Here is a 23,376-nt window from a genome sequence, read left to right as displayed (position 1 = left end):
TCCCCCCACTCTGATAGTCTTCATTTTCAAACCAAGAAGATGATCTCTGGCCAACTTAATCTTTGAGATGCTTCCTTTTCCTTTTCCCAAGTCAAAAGCTACGGTCTAAATACAAACAAATACACCAGAAGGAACTGTAGATGTCTGTTGTTTTATTTAAAAGTGTTGCAGTGGTGGGCAATGGGATTCTGTGTGCCTATAAATTAGGCACACTGCTGGGTCCCAGAGAAGAGGGGAGGGAGACAAATGAGGCTGGGGAGAGGCAGCTGATAGTGAATTAGAAAGTCTCACTAATGTTAGTTAAATTAGGAATGGGATTTACTTTATGTATAGCAAATAAAAGTAAAACAGAATAAAAAGATTCAGTTTTGAAATTTATTTTTGAATTTTTCCCTCAAGTTCCACTCAAGGGCTTTCATCATTTGGAGCCTGTTATGTGCACATTTGGGATCCTCATGCTGTCTTTATACTGCCTTCTGAGCTGCCCAGGATTTGGTGGGAATTCCATGATGAATCCTGGTCACAGGAAGATGTATCTCTGGCTTTATTTTTTCTGTCCTTTTCCCTGTAGGAACACAATTTTATTGTAACTCTTCCTCCTTACCCCATCTCCATTCCCAAACCATTCTGTGCCTGTGTAGGCATCTAGGTTGTTGACCCTCAGCTAATCAGGCAAATCCGAGCTAACATATTCATGGCTGGAAACTAGAACTCCAGTGTTCTCCATGTATTCCAAAGAGTAAGTTACTAGAAATAGTAGCTATTGAGAAACAATGAACTTTTCTGACTTACTTAATAGGATGACTTTATGGATAGAGATGTCAGGGGAAGGTTGTAAAAACCATGGCATTGTAGATGGCTAGCTGTTAATTTGTTTGTGCAAAAACTTGGATCTTTCTCAAGTCACCCTTGTACTAAGAAAATTAAATCAGAATTTCACAGACCACGCCTGCTATGGGTCAAAGCACAGGAAATTAAATTTAACCTATAAATGCTTGTTGATGAAATAAAGTTTTGGGAATGAAGAGAGTTAGACCCTGATGTACTCATGTTGTTCCAGACATGCTAGCTTCATTCTCTTCCTTGTATACAACACTCCTTTCCTCAAAGCTTCCTACCTGGTATTCCATCTGCATACAAGCTCCATTCCAGCTAAATGCTCTCTCGATAGATACTGGAATAGTTCGCTTACCTCATTTCATCCACTTTCCAGATCTGATTGCTCACTCCCATTACTCCTTATCCCTAACTCTGTCTCTTTTCAGAGCACTCATATGTTACTGAACAATATGCTTACTTGTTATTGTCTGTCTCCCTTGCAAGCTCCTTGTGGTCAGGGATTTGCCTTCTGCTGTATCCCTAGAGCCTCTTTCAAAATTGTCTACATAGTAGTTAGTTAATACATACATTTTGAATGAATGAGTAGTAGAGTTGAGCGCAGAACCTGGGTCTTTCAAGTCCCAATCCAGTATTCTTTTTACTATACACAGTTTTTGTATTCTCCGGTGGTCATCTTTTAAGGTCATTCTGTCCTTTTTCCTTGCCCCCCTTTGCCTTCTTTATACTGACACCAGCATACATCCATTTAGTGATGACTTCTTAGGGGAGTTTCCTCATCTTGTGGATTCCACTCTTCCGAGCATATTAAAAAACACCTGGGAATCTTAATAGTGCAGATTCCCAGACCTCAAGTCTTTGTTCTTGATTCAGTGAGCTTGGGGTATAGTCTGAGAAGCTGAATTTTTAGCACTGTAGGAGATTCTAAAACAGGTGGTCTTATGACTACTTTTTAAGATGCAACTTTATAGCAGCAGATTCCTTTAGGCTCTGTTAAAGTCCCCATCCTTTGGGTTTTTACTATGAGCAGATTAGGCTTCAGACAATCTGCAAATTTTGTGCTAGTTCTGCCATCAAATCCATTTGGCATTGCCACTCCTTTGGGTGACAGGTAGGATTAAACAGAAAGAAAGTGATAGAAGGGCAGGGAGGGTGGAGACAATCTGAATGACAGTCTGTTGGCATGTGTATATTATGTCTGAATGTAACATGGGAGGTCAGAGCAGATAGTGGTCAATCCCAGGCTGTTAGGAAAAAGTCCCTTCAAGCCTGGAGCTGTTTCTGTCCTCAGCTCTATCTAATGAAGAATGGAGACTCTTTTGCAGGTGCACAGTCACTTTGGGTCATATTTCTAGGATTGTGATAGTCATTTCATCAGTTAACAGCAAGGCAGGAAGGCCAGGCAAAGGCAGAGAGGAACAGTAAGAAAGTCAGAAGTTATTGGAACTTCCAAATCCATGGTCACTTATCTGGGCAAGGGAATGAGGTTTTCAGGAATGCAGGCAAATAGCTGACCTCAAAGAAAGTAGATAAATGGGACTGTCTCTTAGGGATGTTTTGTAGGTCAAATGAGATTCTGTGTATAAACCATTTAGGCAAAGTGACTGGAAAGTAATCATCACAATAAATGATAGTTATTGTTGTTCTTAATACATGTGAGTATAGTTAAGCAGGTAATCTCCATGCTTCATTCCACCTCATGGATTTCCCCAAGTTGTCTGGGTGAGGGTGAAGAAAAAAAGTTTACACAACATACAAACCCTCCCCCCCACACAAATGTTTACATAGCGTACAAGTTGTTCAGAAACAAACAACACTTACAAATGATGGCATAGTCATTTTTATCACCACTGTCATTTGGGAGTTCATTGTGTCCTTCCAACCATTTTCCTAAAGACTTAAACTCAGGAAAGTCCCAAATATATTTGGCCAAATGCTTTTTTACTTCATTTTTGAAGCTACATGCATGGAAGAAAACTTATTCATGTGGTATTAATTATTTTATACATAATTAAGGACTTCCAGTTAAAAAGCATTTCCAAGATTATTTTCTTTTAGAAATTAGAATTGCCTTTGGCTTAATTTTGGACTGGAAACACTAACATATCAGCTCTATTCAGGCAGGAACAACGGTTTCCCCCTGTTTTCCTGTGTATTCCCAATAATTAGTATGGGACCTGGCAAACAAGAGATGGTCAATACTTATAGGGTGAATGAACCTAGGTAACTCAAATTTTTGTGATCCTAGTAAGTCCTGTGTATTCCCAATAATTAGTATGGGACCTGGCAAACAAGAGATGGTCAATACTTATAGGGTGAATGAACCTAGGTAACTCAAATTTTTGTGATCCTAGTAAGTATTTGTATTCAAGGATCCTGACTTGAGTGTTTCCTTCCTAACTAAGCTGTATGTAATTATAATGGATTTGTTAATTTCCTAGGGCTGCCTTAACACATTTGTACAAATGGGGTGGCTTAAAACAATAGAAATTTATTCTCTCATGGCCTGGGGGCCAAAAGTCCAAAATCAAGGTGTTGGCAGGGCCGTGCTCCCTCTGGCGGCTCTGGGAGGATCCTTCCTTGCCTCCTCCCACTGCTGGTGGCTCCAGATGCTCCTTGGCAGGTGGCTGCATCGCTCCTATCTCTGCTTCCCTCCTCACATGGCCTACTCCTCTGTGTGTCTTCCCTTGTATACCTTCGGAAGGCACTTGCCACTGGACTTAGTGTCCACCTGAAAAATCTTGGATGATTTTGTCTTGAAATCCTTACCTTGGCTGCATCTGCAAAGCTGCTTTTCCAAAATGAGATAAAAATCACACTTTCTGGGATATAGGCATGTCTTTCAGAGGGCCACCATTAACCCACTGCAATGAGGTAATGGAAATTTTCAACATGTATAGTGGGATTATCTTTCCCTTGACTAGTGTTTCTCATGACGCCATTGTATAGAGTTTATGAAGTCTTTGTAGCTGAGAAGGCAGTGGGCCTGGTTTGGGTTTTGGTCTAATTTAGGCTAGGAGGTTGGGAAAAGCAAATCAACATTTCATCTGTGGATGGGAAAAGTCCAGTGAATGTTGAAAACCAGTGGGAAGGGAGAGGAAGTTAAGTAAGTGCTCAAGCAGTAATGTTACACTCAACCTGATGATGTCTGCATGATATATTAGGGATGGGTATTTGAAACATAGTGATTTGAGTGATGACAAATGCAAAAGAATAGTGGTTATGATGTTATAAAGGGGGCCATTTTGTAATAATCTCAGTGTTTCACCCTTTGAGAGGGGAAGGTGGTTTGTATAGAGAATTGATAAGTCATACAGACAAGGCCAGAGACTCCTGGGATCAACAGTTTGAAGTGAAAGCCCCAAGAAGAATACTGATCAGGAAAGAGACTGAGGCTAGATTGTGGCTTCTACATTGAAACCATCTGCATTCGATTTGGCAGTAGTAAAATGCAGCCTTAGAATGTACAACTATCAAAAGAAATAGTCCATCAGTGGTAAGTTCTTCCAGCATTAAAGAAGGAGCCAGAGAGAACACTTTCAGAATTACTGTAATTCTGGTCAGCATTTTATTGAGAGGAAATTGTGGAAATTGAAAATGTTCAACAGGTGGCAACTGCAGGGATTATTTTCTCTTTTGGAAGAATGAGAACAAAAATTTTGCTGAAAAATGAGTCAGTATTGCTTAAGTGAAAGGATTCTTAGAGAAAAAGAAGTCTCGGAGTAACAAATATCCTGAAAGGGAAAGAATACACTGAACAGGTTAGAAGTAGAACTTTAGCCACCACAGGAAGACCTTGATGAATAAAACAGTGCACTGGTGAAGAACCTGGTAGTGGGTGGAATAGCGCTCCTTTTGTTCTAAGTCTTAATAGTTGAAATGAGATTTTAATGTACGGTCTTTTATAAGAAGTGAAATAACTAAAATTTATAACATGCCATAGTAGACAGTCATACAAAAATGTATTTGTAAAAATGGAAAGCATCTGCAACTTTGGGCGTTAAGAAAAAAAACTGAATTTATGCCTGGGATCCCATGGGAAAACTGTAAATCTATCTTTTCCTGTCACTGGATATTTCTTTTGGTGGATTTATTATCAAACTCAGGCAGCTGAAGTCAAGTAATAAGGACGCTATTAGAGGTAATAGGGGTTTATGCAGAAATGAAGGTATGTGTACACTGGCCGTGTGAATGTTCTTGTCTATATACAAATAAAACAGATTCCTCTTGTTTAAAATACATCCCTTTGAAATCACTGAGATAATATCTCTACAACTTTTTTTTTATGCCATTAAAAAAAGTTTTTGTTTATGCCATTCACATTCCCTTGTTTTTCTTTTTTTCTTGTATAGTCATCAGTTCCTCTCCCCATTTTCTGACCTCTGTCTAGAAACAGGGGTTTCCAGACTTCTATCCATTCTGACATTTATATTATCAGTCAAATTGTCATGAAGTATTTTTTGCTAAGTTTGTTTGGAATTTAATATTGAAAAGAAATAAATTTGAGTACAATTTAAGAAACTCATCCTTGAGTCCTAAAAAATACAATCATCCCATTAATTACATGACTTTTTAAAGTTTATTTATTTATTTATTTATTTATTTATTTATTTATTTATTTATTTTTTATTTTACTTGTAACTAATATCAGTGCCCAACATGGGGCTCAAACTCAAAACCCTGAGATCAAGAGTTATGTGCTCTACTGACTGGGCCAGCCAGGAGCATCCCCCTCCCTTTTAATTGGTATTGTGAGAATGAATTTCTGATTATGTCCCTATGGAGGGCAAATCAACCTAATCCTCCAATGTTCTTTTTTCTTTCAGATATCTTGCCACTTATTCTAGGGTATATTTTATGGCCTTTGAGGATTTATTTACAAATTTTCAAATTCTCAGGGGGCAATGGTCCATAATGCAGGCAGCACAGAGCTTTAGCAGAGTGGATGATAATAAACTGAGGAATAAGTAGAAAGAAATAGAATTTGTATATGTTTTTATGTGAAAAATCAAGAAAGAAATTAAGATTTACTAATATATTGTTTAACACAGGGAATGGTAGCACATGTATATAGTTTATCATACATGTGTATGCATTAAAAAATCCTATTGGTGCTTTAAAATATATTTCCTGTTTATTTATATTCTTGAGCATTAAACTTTAGACTCTAAGATAACTTTAAAAAATAAGCAACTTAATAATACGTCAGAACTTTGAATTTACATTTTCCCTGCATGCATTTATCTTCCTGAAAGTCTTCCTTTTCTGATATGCAAGCAACCATACTATGTTTCGGGATCTCCAAAGGTCTTTGTCAGAATTTCTTCTTGCTGTAATACCTGGGCAGCAAACAGGACTGCCTGGGAGCCTTGTAATATTACCAGATGCTAGCATGCTGAAACAATGAGTGTTTTCACTTCTACCCATTTTGAAGATTTGTTTTATTGTATTCCTTTGTCCTCCTTTGTGTGTGTGTGTTTCCCCCCCTTCTACCTAATTACTGCATTAAGACACAATCATTTGAAGTTTCCCCTTTGAGTGCTGTGGTTCATCCTAGCTCATATCTAGTAAATTGCCAAATCTTAGTTTTAGAAAGAGATTCCAATTTTGTGGCATGTTTTTGGGTTTCTCATGCCAAAGGTAATGATGACTAAGCTTCAAGATAGGTGTGTTTTCTTTCCTAGTAAGCTCACTGCTATTTCTGCTCTTGTAGTCTTTCTGCAGCAGTTTGTCATTCTCTGCATGTAACATACATTTTATACATTTTAGATTTCAACCCGTTTAAAATAAGACATTTTTTTTGCTCTGAATAAATGTGCTGATATGATAACGGTGTTAGAATTTTTTTCATATTATCTTTTCTGCCTTTATAACTTTCTGAGTCTTTTTAGTCAAAGAAAAATTCCTTCTCCAAAATGTTCAAAAACTCAATTTGTCTTCATTACAATTAAAAATAATTACTGGGCATATACTACATTCCAGGCACAGTTCTGAAACAGACCCAATCTTTGCCCCTCAAGTAATTTATAGTCTATCAAGCAGTTCAGATAATAAAGAATTTGTAAAAGAAGAACTTTAAGGTGCTATGAGAATGCTCTTAAAATTTTATTTTATTGAGGTATAGGTGACATGCAACACTATGATAGTTTCAAGTATACAACATAATAATTCAGTATTTGTATATGATGTGAAATTATCACCACAGTAAGTCTGGTTAATATCAGTTATCATACAGTTATGGAACTTTTTTTTATGTGAGAACTTTTAAGATGTACTCTTTTAGCAACTGTCACATATGCAGTACAGTATTATAAACTAGAGTTGCCATATTATACATTACATACCCCTGACTTACTTCTTTTACAACTGGAAGTTCATACCTTTTGATTCCCTTCACCCATTTCATCCTCCTCCCCCTGTGACCATCAATATGATCTCTGTATCTAAGAGCCTTGTTTTTTAAATTCTGCATGTAAATGAGATCATATGATATATGCCTTTCTTCGTTTGCCTTATTTCAATTAGCACAATGCTCTTAAGTCCACCCATGTTGTCACAAATGGCAAGATTTCTTTCTTTTTTATGGCTGGATAGTATACTTCAGTGTGTGTGTGTCTGTTTATATACACACCATAATTTCTTTATCCATTTATCCATTGATAAACACTTAGGTTGTTTCCACATCTTGGCTATTGTAAATAATGTTGCAGTAAACATGGTGAGGTGTGTATATATTTTCAAGTTAGTGTTTTTGTTTTCTTCATTTTTTTTTTTTTAGAGAGGAGGGAGGGGCAGAGGGAGAAGGAGAGAGAGAATCTTAAGTAGGCTGCATGCCCAGCATGGAGCCCGATGAGGGGGCTCAATCTCATAAACCTGAGATCATGACCTGAGCCAAAATCAAGAGTCAGATGCTCAACCAACTGAGCCACCCAGATGCCCCTGCATTTTTGTTTTCTTCAGATAAATACTGAGTAGTAGAATTGCTGGATCATATAGTAGTTCTATTTTTGATTTTTTCAGAAAACTGTATTATTTTTCATAGTGGCTGCATCAGTTTACATTCCCATCAAAAGTGCACAAGGCCTTCCTTTTCTCCACATCCTTGCCAACACTAGTTTTTTGTTTTTCTGAGTTCAACAGGTATGAGGTAATATCTCATTGTGCTCTTGATTTGTTTTTCTTGATGATTGGTGATGTTGAGCATCTTTTTTAAAAATTTATTTTATTTACTTTTATTTTTTTATTGAAGTTTGATTTGCCAACATATAGTATAATACCCAGTGCTCATCCTGTCAAGTGCCCCCCTCAGAGCCTGTCACCCAGTTATCCCATCCCTCCACCCACCTCCCCTTCCACTATCCTTTGTTTCCCAGAGTTAGGAGTCTCTCATGTTTTGTCACCCTTTCTAATTTCTCTCACTCATTTTCCCTCCTTTCCCTTATAATCCCTTTCCCTATTTCTTATATTCCCCGTATAAGTGAAACCATATGATGATTTTCTTTCTCCAACTGACTTACTTCACTCAGCATAATACCCTCCAGTTCTACCCACGTGGAAACAAATGGTGGGTAATCATCCTTTCTAATGGATGAGTAATATTCCATTGTATATTTAACCAAGGACATCATGGCTTCTTTTACAGTTTGCTATTGTGGACATTGCTGCTATAAACATTGGGATGCAGGTGTCCTGGCGCTTCCCTGCATCTGTATCTTTGGGGTAAATCCCCAACAGTACAATTGCTGGTCATAGGGTAGCTCTATTTTTAACTCTTTGAGGAACCTCCACACAGTTTTCCAGAGTGGCTGCACCAGTTCACATTCCCACCAACAGTGCAAGGGGGTTCCCCTTTCTCCGCATCCTCTCCAACATTTAGTTTCCTGTCTTGTTAATTTTCCCCATTCTCACTGGTGTGAGGTGGTATCTCATTGTGGTTTTGATTGATATTTCCCTGATGGCCAGTGATGCAGAGCATTTTCTCATGTGCTTGTTGGCCATGTGCTTGTCTTATTTGGTGAAATTTCTGTTCATGTCTTTTGCCCATTTCATGATTGTATTGTTTGTTTCTTTGCTGTCGAGTTTAATAAGTTCTTTATAAATCTTGGAAACTAGCCCTTTATCTGATATGTCATTTGCAAATATCTTCTCCCATTCTGTAGGTTGTCTTTTAGTTTTCTTGACTGTTTTTTTTTTTTTCTGTGCAGAAGCTTTTTATCTTGATTAAGTCCTAATAGTTCATTTTTGCTTTTATTTCCCTTGCCTTCATAGATGTATCTTGAAAGAAGTTGCTGTGGCCAAGTTCAAAAAGGGTGTTGCCTGTGTTCTGCTCTAGGATTTTGATCGATTCCTGTCCTACATTTAGATCTTTCATCCATTTTGAGTTTACCTTTGTGTCTGGTGTAAGAGAATGGTCCAGTTTCATCCTTCTGCAAGTGGCTGTCCAAATTTTCCCAACACTATTTATTGAAGTGACTTCCCTTTTCCCAGTGGTTATTCTTTCCTGCTTTGTCAAATATTAGTTGACCATAGAGTTGAGTGTCTATTTCTGGGTTCTCTATTCTGTTCCATTGATCTATGTGTCTGTTTTTGTGATGGTACTACACTGTCTTGATGATCACAGCTTTGTAGTACAGCTTAAAATCTGGCATTGTGATGTCCCTGGCTTTGGTTTTCTTTTTCAATATTCCCCTGGCTATTCAGGGTCTTTTCTGATTCCACATAAATCTTAAGATTATTTATTCCAACTCTGTGAAGAAAGTTTATGGTATTTTGATAGGGATTGCATTGAATGTGTAAATTGCTCTGGGTAGCATAGACGTTTTCCTAAACGTGAAAGTCACTTTGCCAGCTCAAAAGAAAACAATACCCTATCTGTAGTTGTGGAAGTTTATGCTAATGTTGTGTAATTGATATTAAACCTAAATGTTCTGCCCACCCTGTCGGTATAAAGATATTTTGAGCAGATTGTGAACAAGAAAAAAAAAAGTCATGCTTTGTTAGCAAAATTGCCCAGTATGTTAATTTGCTCAAAATTTGATGTTTGGTTTTTATCCACTTTGTTGCTATTAACATCTTTCTGTTTTCATGTAGATTTCAATAAATGAGTAATTTTAGAAGCATTATTTTAGAAATATATAGTTGTCACAGTAAACATCTGGTTTTTCTATGTGCATTGTACAAATTTTTCATTTCTTTTGCTTTTTGTGTTGGATCTAACACTAACTGTATTGTTTTGTTACATCAAATAAGCATCTTCTGTGGACCAGGAAAAAAAAATTGTTTTTCTTGTTAGAAAAGAAGAATAATTGTTTATTCTTCCAATCCATGAGCATTTTTTTTATCTCTTATTTTTTTTTATCTCTTTTTTATCTCTTTTTTATCATATTTTTTTCATCTCTTTCCATCTTCCTCAATTTCTTTCAGAAGTGTTCTGTAGTTTTTAGGGTATAGATACTTTACCTCTTTGGTTAGGTTTATTCCTAGGTATCTTATACTTTTGGGTGCAATATAAATGGGATTGACTCCTTAATTTCTTTTTCTTCAGTTTCATTGTTAGTGTATAGAAGAGTCACTGACTTCTGGGCATTGATTTTGTGTCCTGCCACACTGCTGAATTACTGTATGAGTTCTAGCAATCTTGGGGTGGAATCTTTTGGGTTTTCTATGTAGAGTATCATGTCATCGGTGAAGAGGGAGAGTTGACTTCTTCTTTGCCAATTTGAATGCCTTTTATTTCTTTTTATTGTCTGATTGCTAGGGTAGGACTTCTAATATTATGTTGAATAGCAGTGGTGAGAGTGGACATCCCTGTTGTGTTCCTGATCTTAGGGGAAAGGCTCCCAGTGCTTCCCCATTGAGAATGATATTTGCTGTGGGCTTTTCATAGATGGCTTTTAAGATGCTGAGGAATGTTCCCTCTATCCCTACACTCTGAAGTGTTTTAATCAGGAATGGATGCTGTATTTTGTCAAATGCTTTCTCTGCATCTATTGAGAGGATCATATGGTTCTTGTTTTTTCTCTTGTTGATAATGATCTATCACGTTGATTGCTTTATGAATATTGAATCAGCCTTGCATCCTGTGGATAAATCCCACTTGGTGAGAATTTTTGCATCTGTGTTCATCAGGGATATTGGACTATAATTCTCCTTTTTGGTGGGGGTCTTTATCTGGTTTCAGAATCAAGGTGATGCCTCATAGAACGAGTTTGGAAGTATTCTGTCTCTTTCTATCCTTTGGAACAGCTTTAGTAGAGTAGGTATTATTTCTTCTTTAAAGTTTGATAGAATTCCCCTGGGAAGCCATCTGGCCCTGGACTTTTGTGTCTTGGGAGGTTTTTGATGACTGCTTCAATTTCCTTGCTCGTTATTGGCCTGTTCAGGTTTTCTATTTCTTCTTGTTTCGGTTTTGGTAATTTGTGGTTTTCCAGAAATGCGTCCATTTCTTCTAGATTGCCTAATTTGTTGGCATATAGCTGCTCATAATACGTTTTAAAAATCACTTGTATTTCCTTGGTATTGGTTGTGATCTCTCCTCTTTCATTCATGATTTAATTTTAATTTTTTTCTTTTTAATAAAGCTGGCTAATGGTTATGTATCTTATTAATTCTTTCAAAGAACCAACCCCTGGTTTTGTTGATCTGTTCTACAGCTCTTCTGGTCTCTATTTCATTGAGTTCTGCTCGAATCTTTATTATCTCTCTTCTGCTTGGTGTAGGTTTTACTTGCTGTTCTTTCTCCAGTTCCTTTAGGTGCAAGGTTAGCTTGTATTTGAGTTTTTTCCAATTTTTTGAGGGAGGCTTGTATTGCAATATATTTCCCTCTTAGCACCGCTTTTGCTGTATCCCAAAGATTTTGAATGGTTGTATCTGTATTTTCATTAGTTTCCATGAATCTTTTTAATTCTTCTCTAATTTCCTGCTTGACCCTTTCATCTTTTAGTAGGATGCTCTTTAACCTCCATGTGTTTGAGTTTCTTCCAAATTTCTTTTTGTGATTGAGCTCTAGTTTCAAAGTACTGTGGTCTGAAAATATGCAAGGGACAATCCCAATCTTTTGGTATCAGCTGAGACTTGATTTGTGACCCAGTATGTGGTCTATTCTGGGGAAAGTTCCATGTGCACTTGAGAAGAATGTGTATTCAGTTGTATTTGGATGAAAAGTTCTGTAAATATCTGTGAAATCCATCTGGTCCAGTGTATCATTTAAAGTGGCTCAGTGGGGATCCCTGGGTGGCGCAGCGGTTTGGCGCCTGCCTTTGGCCCAGGGCGCGATCCTGGAGACCTGGGATCGAATCCCACGTCGGGCTCCTGGTGCATGGAGCCTGCTTCTCCCTCTGCCTGTGTCTCTACCCCTCTCTGTCTCTCTCTCTCTCTCTCCTCTCTCTGTGTGTGACTATCATAAATAAATAAAAATTTAAAAAATATTAAAAAAAAAAAAAATAAAGTGGCTCAGTGGTTTTGTGCCACCTTCAGCCCAGGGCCTGAAGAGTCCCGGAGACTCGATTCCTTGGAGACCCGGAATCGAGTCCCGCGTCGGGCTCCCTGTGTGGGGCCTGCTTCTCCTTCTGCCTGTGTCTCTGCCTCTCTCTCTCTCTCTGTATCTCTAATGAATAAATAAATAAAATCTTAAAAAAAAATAAAGTTCTTGTTTCTTTGGTGATGTTGTACTTAGAAAATCTGTCATTTGCTAAAAGTGCTGTGTTGAAGTCTCCTACTATTAGTGTATTAACCAAGTATCTCTTTACTTTGGTTATTAATTGATTGATATACTTCGCAGCTCCCACATTAGGGGTATAAATATTCATAATTGTTAGGTCTTCTTGTTGGATAGACCCTTTAAGAATGATATAGTGTCCCTCTTCATCTCTTACTACAGTCTCTGGGATAAACTTTAATTTATCTGATATGAGGATTGCTACCCCAGTCTTCTTTTGAGGACCATTTGAACGGTAAATTGTTCTCCAACCTTTCATTTTCAGGCTGTAGGTGTCCTTAGGTCTAAAATGAGTCTCTTGTAGACAGCAAATAGATGGGTCTTGCTTTTTTATCCAGTCTGAAATCCTACGTCTTTTGATGGGATCATTAAACCCATTCATGTTCAGAGTAACTATTGAAAGATATTAATTTAGTGTCATCATAATAGCTATTCAGTCCCTGTTCTTGTGGATTGTTTCCTTGGACTTCCTCTTTCTTTTATAGTATCCCCCTTGATATTTCTTGCAGAGCCGGTTTGGTGGTCACATATTCTTTCAGTTTCTGCCTATCCTGGAAGCTCTTTATCTCTCCTTCTATTCTGAATGAGAGCCTTGCTGGATAAAGTATTCTTGGCTGCATGTTCTTCTCATTTAGTACCCTGAATATATCCTGCCAGCCCTTTCTGACCTGCCAGGTCTCTGTGGAGAGGTCTGCTGTTAATCTGATATTTCTCCCCATATAAGTTAAGAGTCTCTGTCTCTTATTGCTTTAAGGATTTTCTCTTTACCTTTAGAATTTTCAAGTTTCACTATTAACTGTCAAGGTGTTGAACAGTTTTTACTGATTTTTTTTGGGGGGGCCTCTCTATGTCCTGGATCTGAATGTCTGTTTCCCTCCCCAAATTAGGGTAGTTCTCAGCTATGATTTGTTCAAATATACTTTGTGGCCCTCTCTCCCTCTCTGTGTCTTCTGGATCCCCAATTATACCTAGATGCTTCCTTCTGAGGCTATCATTTATTTCCCTTAGACTTTTCTCATGGTATCTTAATTGTTTTTCTCTTTTCTCCTCTTCCTTCCTTACCATCAACTTGTCTTCTGTGTCACTCACTCTTTCTTCCACCTCATTAACCCTAGCAGTTAAGACATCTATTTTGGATTGCATCTCATTTAATTGATTTTTAATTTCGGCCTGACTAGATCTCAATTCTGCAGTAATGAAGTCTCTAGAGCCCTTTATGCTTTTTACCAGAGCCACCAGTAGCTTTATAATTGTGCTTCTGAATTGGCTTTCTGACATAGAATTGAAATCCATATTCTGTAACTCTGTGGTAGAGAGTACTGTTTCTGATTCTTTTGTGGTGAGTTCTTCCTTCTAGTCATTTTGCTCAGTGCAGAGTGGCTGTATCAGTGGGATGAGTCAAAAATATCATCCACGACCTAAATAAATTCTACCCTAGATGATTCTGATGAGGTCAGAGACCAGAAAATGAAAAATATCAGAACAAAATATAACAAAAAGTTCACTAACATGAAAAACACTTGAAATTAAAGTCATAAAAAGTAAAAGGCCAAAAACCCCAAAGAAGAAGAAAAAAGAAAAAGAAAAAAAAGAAGAAAAAAAAATAAAAAGGAAAAAGAAAAAAGAAAAAAAAAAAGGACAAAAAAGGGGGGGCGCCTGGCGGGTGGTGGTGGTAAAGTAGTGGTAGTGGAGAGAGAATGTAGTTTACCTGAGGGGTCCTAGAGGGTGATCCTCTTGGTTCTGAGTGTATTAATTTCTATATATTAGAAGATGTTCAATCCTAAATTTATATAAACCAGCAATACTTATTGAAAGTCCCAACATTGACCAGCAAAACATAAACAAGATAAAAGAGGAGGGCAGAATGGGAATGAGGAATCTCACAGAATGAACCAGCACAGTATACCACTTGGTTCTGGGTGCATGCTGGTCTTGTCTTAGAAGGTATTAACTTCTGCCATTGTAGAACAAAAAATGAGGCAGAGAAACCAAAAAACACAAAACAAAAGCCCATATCTTGTATATCTCTCAAAGTTAAATTGAATATGTTGAAGGGAATCCAGAAGTGAAAAATATATCTAAGACATATAATTGTAGAAATATGAAAGTCAAAAAGAAAGCAATTTAAAAATGAAGAGCTGGTAAAATAGTTAAGGTGGGAAAAGAGAAAATATGTTGGAAAGTTTTAGTCTGATATAAAAATGAGTTGACATGGAAAAAGGAAAAATAAATAAATAAAAAATAAAAAATAAAAAAATAAATTAAATAAAATTAAATAAAAAATAAATAAAATAAATAAATAGAGGGGGGTACCCTCTAGTTCTATATACTATAAGTCCCTCGACTTCCCCTGGAGCTTTCCAGCCCCGCTGGGTCAAGAACTTGCCCTTCCCCTGTCCTTCCAGCTGGCCTTCTGGGGGAGGGGCCTGCTGTGCTGATTCTCAGGTGTGTGCACCTGGGGAGATGCCCCACCCCCTGCCGGGAGCTGGGCTCAGGGGGAGCTGTTTACCCCGTGAGGCCTCTGTTCCCTGGTGGCCCCGCCCCTCCCAGGCGCAGGGTGAAACCAGGAGGAACAACAATGGCAGTGGCCAGCTCTCCAGCCCTGGAGTCAGCTCCCCCGGTAACTTCCACAGTCTCCCAGTCCGAAGTGGCCTGGATGCGCTCCTGGAGGCAGGTGCAGGGGGCACTGACCTGCACAGCTCGGGGTGCCCCGTGGCAGGAAAGTCTCCCTGTCCTGTGCCCTCCCCACCTCCACCTGTCCTGGGGGGAACATGGGATCGCCGGCTGTATCCACTGGGCTCCCTGGGATCGGGTCCTGTGCCGCTGGAACCACACTCCGGGACCGCCTCTCCCAAAGGGAACAGGGCACGGCCACCTCGGTCTGGAGCCGGGCCGCCTAACAGAGCAGATGCTCCCAAATGCCCTGAGGGCTGCAGCGCTCCAGACTGTTACCGAGATCAGGCCGCAGTTTGCTGTGAGCTGTCCCCGGCGCCCCTCCTCTTATAGCCACCCGGGAATCTTGAGGCTTCACTGCCCCTCCTGCGATCCTGCCCGAGTTCCCACTTCCCCAGGGCTGGGCTTTCCTGCCCCAGAGGCTTTCACCACTAGCCTTAGCCCGGCTTCTTGTGGGGCCCCTCCCCCCTTGGATTCTTATTTATTTATTTATTTATTTATTTATTTATTTATTTATTTATTCATTTATTTATTTATCCCCCCCCCCCCACCTTCCTACCTTATTAGAAGCACAAACTCTTCTCCCTGTAGTGTTCCAGCTGTTCTCTCTTTAACTCTCAGGTGGAATTTGTAGGTGTTGAGGATGTGAAAGTTATCTAGGTAAGTTGAGGTGGGGGTCGGGTGAGGTGAGGACCCTACTCCTCTGCCATGTTGTCCCACCTCCTGTTGAGCATCTTTTCATGTGCCTGTTGCCCAAGTGTATGTCCGTGTTAGAAAAATGTCTTTTGATATCCTCTGTCCATTTTTATTTAAGAAGGCTCCATGCCCAACATGGGGCTTCAACTCAGAATCCTCAGATCAAGAGTCACATGCTCTACTGACTGAGCTAGCCAGGCACCCCTCCACTGTCCATTTTAAAATCAGATTGTTTTCTTTTACTATTGAGTTGTGTAATTTCTTTCAGTATTTTGGATATTAGCCCCTTATCAGATATATGATTTCCTAATATTTTCTCCTATTCCATAGGTTGCCTTTTCATTTTGTTGGTGTTTTCCTTTGCTGTGTAGAAGTCTTTTAGTTTGATGTAGTCCTACTTGTATATTTTTGCTTTTGTTGCTTCTGCTTTTGGTGTGAAATCCAAAAAACATCACCAAGTTAAATGTCAGGGAGCTTACTACCTGTTTACTTCTGGAAGCTTTATGGCTTCAGGTCTTATGTCTAAATCTTTAATCTCTTAGTTAATTTTTATGTATGGTCAGGTAGTGGTCCATTTTCATTCTTTTACATGTAGCTGTCCAGTTTTCTCAGCACCATTTATTGAAGGAGCTATCCTATTTCCATCATGTATTCATGGCTCCTTTGTCATAAATTAATTGACCATGATGGTGTGTGTTTATTTCTGGACTCTATTCTTCATTTATACTTCATTGTTTTATGTGTATGTTTTTATGCCAATACCATAGTGTTTTGATTAGTATCTTTGTAATTGATTTGAAACCAGGGAGCATGATGCCTCTGGCTTTTTCAAGATTGTTTTGGCTCTTCAGGGTCTTTTATGGTTCCATACAAATTTAGAATTGCTTGTTCTATTTCTATGAAAAATGTCATTGGAATTTTGATAGGGATTGCACTGAATCTGTTGATTGCTTTGGGTCATATGGATATTTTAATAATATCCTTCCAATCCTTGAACATGAAATATCTTTCCTTTTATTTGTGTCTTCAATTTCGTTCATCATTGTCTTATAGTTTTTAGTGTACAGTTCTTTCACCTGCTTGGTTATATTATTCCTAGGATTTTTTTTAATGCAATTTTAAGATGGATTGTTTTCTTAATTTTTCTTTTTGATAGTTTGTTATTAGTGTATAGAAATTCAACAGACTTCTGTATATTTGTGAGAATTCCCCCCTCCTTTTTTTTTTTTTTTATAAAGAAAAGCATTATGTAATCATATTTCCAGTGGAATGAAGCCAAGAAGGTCTCTGGGCCCCGTGTCTCCCACTCTGCTTGAGCCCACATCTTCCTGCTTTTCATGTTCACACAAGCCAGACCATGATAAAGAGGCTGACAAAAAGCACTGCTTGCTTTCCTGTGTTTCTTTTAATCTTGTGTCCATATCCTGTATTATTTTAATTTGTATCCATATCTAAAAGGGGGATTAATTTTATATTGTGTTAGAGCAGTTTTGCATTAATTGTTTTCACTGTGAATGTGAAAACTTTTAACCACTTTTATTCGTGGGTGTGATTCAAAAATTTCACTGACCCAGTCTCTTTTTAGCTATTGTCTCATGCCAAATACAGTGATGAATGACAGGTGATTTGAATGTGAAAGTCCTAAATATGATCTAGTGTTTAAAGAAACCAATAAAAGCTAACATTTGATACTTTCCAGAACTGCATAGTGTTTGCAATTGTATCTAATGTGAAGTAAATATTTTGCAGATTTATTAGGATGTGTAATGGTTGTCTTGTATCTTTTTGCATGCACAGACCAATTAGCTTATGTAATCATTTTGGATGATGTGACAGCTCTCTTCATATTAACTTACTTCATTACCCACACACACGAATGTTGGTGTGTGCTGACATGTGTCTGCATATAATTGAATGTATCCTTACAGAATCTTGGAGCTATATTCTATTACACATGAGAAACAGGAATAGTACTAACATCAGAATGGTTGCTTTCTGAATGCATAGATTATCTTTCTAAGGATAGTTTTTTCCCCCCTTTTTTAATATCCTTGCAAATGAAAAAGGATGAATTAGGTGATCCTGATCATGGACTTGTCTATTTTGATATATTCTAGATCTGGGGCTTCATATTTTCAATATGTTTAACAGCCATAGTACAAAATAATCTTACTGGTTATAAATAGCTGTAGAAAAGAGAAAAAAAAATGAGAAAAGTAAACAAGTAGGTAGTAGAAACCAGGAGTAGAATTCAGAGCTTCATATTCTTTAGTTTGTAGGTGCTAGGTGCATGTTGATTTTGTTACCATAGAAGATATAGTGCAGTGCCACAGATCTTTGGCTACAAAATATTAGGGAGATAATTGTTTAAAAGATTTTTGGTGGGGATCCTGAGTAGCTCAGTTGACTGAAAGTCTGACTTTGGTTTAGGTCATGATCTCAGGGTCCTGGGATAGAATCCTGTGGAGAGCCTTGCATTGGGCTCTGCACTCAGCAGGGAGTCTGCTTGTACCTGTTCCTCTGCCCTTCCCCTGCTCATGTTCTTTCTCTTAAAGAAATAAATAAAATTTAAAAAAATTTAGTGAGAAAAATTTATAAACTCTTTCTCTTTTTTCTTGCTCTCTCTTTTTTTGCAAACTCTCTTAATTAGATTGATTTAGGACATTATTTTCCAACATTCTGGGAGTTCTTCAAAAAACTTTTGAAATATTGTGTTATATGATAAAGTATGTAGTTTATAGTGTATAAAGTATATAAAGTAGTTATCTTTACTGTAGGACTGCTCAGAATCTTTCAAGTTTTAATGTGCCCTATAACTAACTAAAGGAGAAAAATAATAGTATGTTGCATTTGTCTTATGTATTTGAACCAAGAACCATTTTTCTGAGGAACTCTTATTCATATTACATAGATTATAGCTTAGGGAAGGTTTATCTAGGATGGTGGCTCTCACTGTGTGCCGACTATTTGATATAGCAGTTTGTACACCTGAAAGCTATTTTAGAGTAGGAAGGCATATCTATGAGTGAGTATTCTAGCTGCATATCAAGAAAAGAGATTTCCAAGTAGAGAGTTTGAGTACCCTTGTTAGGACTAAAATGTATGTATCACACCCAAATTCATATGCTGAAGTGCTAACTCCCTAGTGTGCTCTTTGGAATAAGGAAATAATTAAAGTGAAATAGGATCATTGTGGTAGGGCCTTTATAGGATTAGCATTCTTCTAAGAAGAGACACCAGGAGCTTACCTTCCCATGTCAGTGCTCAGAAGGATGGCCATTTGAAGACTGCAGCAAGAAGGCAACCATCTACAAGACAAGAAGGGCACTCTCACCAGAAATAAAGCCTGCTGAAATTTGATCTTGGACTTCCGGTCTCCAGAACCAGAAGATTATAAATTTCTGTTGTTTAAGCCACCCAGCTCATGGTATTTTGTTATGGCAATCTGTGCAGACTAAGATAGTCTTTAAAGCTTAAAAAAAAAATCACCAGATTTTGTTTGAATAGAATAGTTACTCTTTTGCTGCAATTACTGCCAGATGAGCTATTCTGTAAGGTAAGGTGAATAGAGACAAAGGAATTTGCCCTCAGATATGGAAAAAGTGAGGGAAGCATGGAAAACTTTATTAAGAAAGGCTTCAAGGGTACTTCAGTTGCTTAAGCATCTGCTTTCAGCTTAGGTCATAATCCCAGAGCCCTGGGATGGAGATCCATGAGTTGGGCTCCCTGCTTGGTGGGAAGCCTACTTCTCCCTCTCCCTCTCCCTCTGTCGTTCTCCTTGCTTTTGCTCTCTCTCTTGCTCTTACATACTCTCTCTCTCATAATTAAATAAATAAATAGATAAATAAATAAATAACATCTTTAAAAATAAAACTCTTCTCATTGTGGCTTTGAAGTATATTCTACTTTTATTATTGAGTCAGTAAATAACAAGGATTAAGTAGCAATGTGGTGACGGAGGATCAGTGATGATAAAGTGACCATGAAGAGCATATAGGCAGCATTTACTGGACATGGAACTGTCCTGCACATCAGAGTAACCTTTGCTTCAGCCCATTGAAAATTAGAATCCAGATCTCAGACTTAATCTCATTAAGTTTTGTCTCTTGAATGGTTGTGCCATTGGTTGAGCTCGTATGTGCATGATTGAGGCCCAGCCTCACATCAGTTTACACTTGCTTCTCCTAAGGTAGGTAGGAACTACAAAATTAGACATAATGTAGTTCCAAAGGTAGTTTCTTTTCTTTCTTCGAGAATTTAACAACATATATGGGAGAGATCTCACAGCCACCCACCTTGCAGAAGACTTATTTAGAAAATGTAAACAGAAGGGCACCTAGGTGGCTTAGTCAGTTAAGCGTCCGACTTGTTTGACTCTTGATTTCAGCTCAGATCTTGATCTTAGGGTTGTAGGTCCTATCCCCAAGTAGGGCTCTGTGCTCAATACCAAGTCTGCTTTTCCCTCTTCCTTTGCTCCTTCTCCTGCTCTCTCTTTCTCTCTTAAGTAAATAAATAAATAAAAACTAAAAACAAACAAAAAAACCCACATAAGTAGGAAAGAACCACAATTGTTACATTATTCTCCAAAAGCAAATGGGTGTGTGTGTGTGCATATGTGTGTGTGCATATGCAAGAGGTCCACTTATACTGATTTTTAAAATGATTCATTGCAGAGATTTTAAATTTCATGCTCCTAGATTATATTTTATTTATGAATCAGATCAAAGTATTTAACAGGAATTCGTGGTTTTAAAAAATGTTCATCATCAAAGGAAAACACTCTGGTCCTAAAAACATCATTTGGCTTCTAATTTGATATAGCACATGATTTCTCCAGGTGAAAAAGAAAGGGCATTTGAGTGAGACTCAGAAGAGGCCAGAGTCCATGGAAGGATTGCTTTGACTCTCTCAAACATTGTACAGACCTGTCTTCACATTGGAGATCTAAAACAGTGCAGGAAAGCAGAGGCACAGGTGCTGACCAGGCCTGTGAACCAAGCCCAGTTTGTTTGTGTTACACACAGTGAACACTTTTCCTGGGAAATCATATTGCAAATGAAACTTCAGAGCAGCACTTTGGAACTCACAAGTGTTGATCTCTAGGTGATTCCCTTTTCCATTTGGACTCGAGCTTGCTGCATTCATGAGGACAACTCAAAAATGGGCCTCTGGCAGTCCAAGTCTCCTTTATTTCATCAGTGTCCTCACTTGTGGGTGTTAGTACAAACCGCCATATAAAAGCAACCCAAGTAAAGCAATTACATGGGCACCTCATTTTAGGAAATTCTCATAATGGTCACATTTCGTGGTTCTATCTGTCATTTTTGTCTTACAAGTCACCACTTTTTTCATTTGGGGGAATAGTACTATAACCTGGAATCTTCTTCAGATCTGTCTTGAAATCAGAAGTATCCAAATAGGACATATCCAAATAAGACAAGAAGTATCCAAATAAGAGACAGTTTCCTCTTTCCATGCAGAGTGGATTTTTCACTTTTTGCTTCACTCTGACATCTATGTTGCAAAAGTGGAAAGTAGTTACTTTGCAAAAATATATTCAGATAAGGACAGTAGATTTCTTCTTTCTTTTTTCTTTCTTCTTTCTTTCTTTCTTTCTTTCTTTCTTTCTTTCTTTCTTTCTTTCTTTCTCTTTCTTTCTTTCTTTCTTTCTTTCTTTCTTTCTTTCTTTCTTTCTTTCTCTCTTTCTCTTTCTTTCTCTCTCTCTCTCTCTCTTTAATTTACTCATGAGAGACACACACAGAGAGAGAGGCAGAGACACAGGCAGAGGGAGAAGAAGCAGGCTCCACACAGGAAGTCTGATGTGGGACTTGATCCGAGGTCTCCAGGACCAGGCCCTGAGCTGAAGGTGGCGCTAAACCACTAAGCCACCTGGGCTGCCCTAGATTTCTTTTCCTGGAAGAATTACCCTAAGAAAGAGAACCCGTGGGCATAGATCAAGGTGCTGCACTGAAAGACTAGAATTGAAGACAGTGGAAGGTTAGTGCCAGTGAAGACTCTCCCATCTGCTAAATCTGCTATCCCAACATGGTGACTTAAGAAACCAAGAATGTTCTTAAAATCTGCTTTGGAAATCTGTTCAAATCCTCTTAGCAACCAGCATTTATTACTGTCTTACAGTGCAGCATGACTACAATAAACACACTCGCATATTCAGGTGAGAGAAAGTTGGGTCCTGGAGACTGAAATCACTTGATACTCGGGGGAGAGGGAAGAAAAAGGGGTGAGGACATCTCATTCATATTTTCTGTGAAATGCTAGAAGTTCCACTAATCTGCCTCTCTCCGTTCTTTTCATAGAGAGCTGTTCAGTGAGGTGCAGAGGTGACTGGACTTATTGTTGGTGGGAACTTGGCATATGGAAAGCTGTCTCTGGCAGGAGACAGAGCCAACTGCCATTGGCTTTCATTCTTGATATAAAATGCAGCAACACAATACATCCATGATTTAGTGAGCCAAAAAGGCTGTGACATTAATTTCCCTGAGTACTTTTCCAAACGTTTCAAGGTCCTTCAGGTGAATTCCACCCTCCCCTTCTTTTGTTTTTGTTTTGGTAATCTCACAGGAAACAAGTCTCAGGGGATTGTTCTAGAGGCCAAATTTAGATTCAATGGGGGTTGAGATAGAATCTCATCTACCAGGGTAAACATATCTTCCATACATGTTCAGGTTCCTTCCCTATTGACCTGAGCACTGGGGAGAATGGAGGAGGGGATCCACACAGTTAAGATTTGCCTATGTGTAGAAGCACTAAAGCAATATCATTTTTAAGTCAGAGATTCAATTTACATCGAATATGTCAACACATTAATCCTCACACCAATACAATCATTAAGTAGATAAACAGAATTGTCATTTTCCATACATAAATGGAGTGGTAGCCAAAACATGGAACTTATGTGCTTTACATGGTACTGCAAAAAAAAAAAAGAAAAAAAATCAAAAAAAAAAAAATCAAAATTTGGGCCCCAGGCAAAATCTCAAGAATAAGCATTCGTTCAATTATCCAACATCACAGTAGCCTATTCTTCACCTCTCACCTCATCATCCCCTCAAAAGTCCACCTACCAACCTCTTTACAACTGTAGCTTCAGATACTGTTTGGGTAAGGGTCAGACTTTTGAATATAGACATTTCTATCAGAGATGGAGTAAAGGATCAAGACAAGATCTCATTCTTTGAGTAGGATGAGGATACAAACCTGCATTGCTGGAGAAAATGTAAATATCACCGGCATTGGGGAGCACGGATCTGGACTATGATGAAATGAAAAAAGTCTGAGAAGGGAAAAGCTTTAGAGGGAAGGTTCATTTTTCTGTTCTCTAGATTGCTTGTAGACAGGAGGAGGTAGAGGGCAGGAGCACAGGAAGAGAGGGCTCTTACAATGGAATGGAATGGAATGGAATGGAATGGAATGGAATGGAATGGTAAAGACAT

General features: G+C 38.3%; 1 long non-coding RNA gene across 1 annotated transcript; it reads right to left on the bottom strand.

Annotated features, from left to right (window-relative positions):
- Positions 1-378: 378 nt before the first annotated feature.
- LOC140623443 (uncharacterized) lies at positions 379-23,316 on the bottom strand. Its single transcript, XR_012023061.1, has 3 exons — positions 23,141-23,316; positions 19,171-19,230; positions 379-565 (listed from the first exon to the last, which is right to left on the bottom strand). It is a non-coding gene; the product is annotated as an uncharacterized lncRNA (long non-coding RNA).
- Positions 23,317-23,376: the final 60 nt, after the last annotated feature.

This window comes from Canis lupus, chromosome 33 (genome assembly GCF_048164855.1).
Source record: "Canis lupus baileyi chromosome 33, mCanLup2.hap1, whole genome shotgun sequence".
NCBI classification, from domain to species: Eukaryota; Metazoa; Chordata; class Mammalia; order Carnivora; family Canidae; genus Canis; species Canis lupus.
The sequence above is the reverse complement of the archived record's forward strand: the minus strand, read 5'-3'. Positions and strand labels throughout refer to the sequence as shown.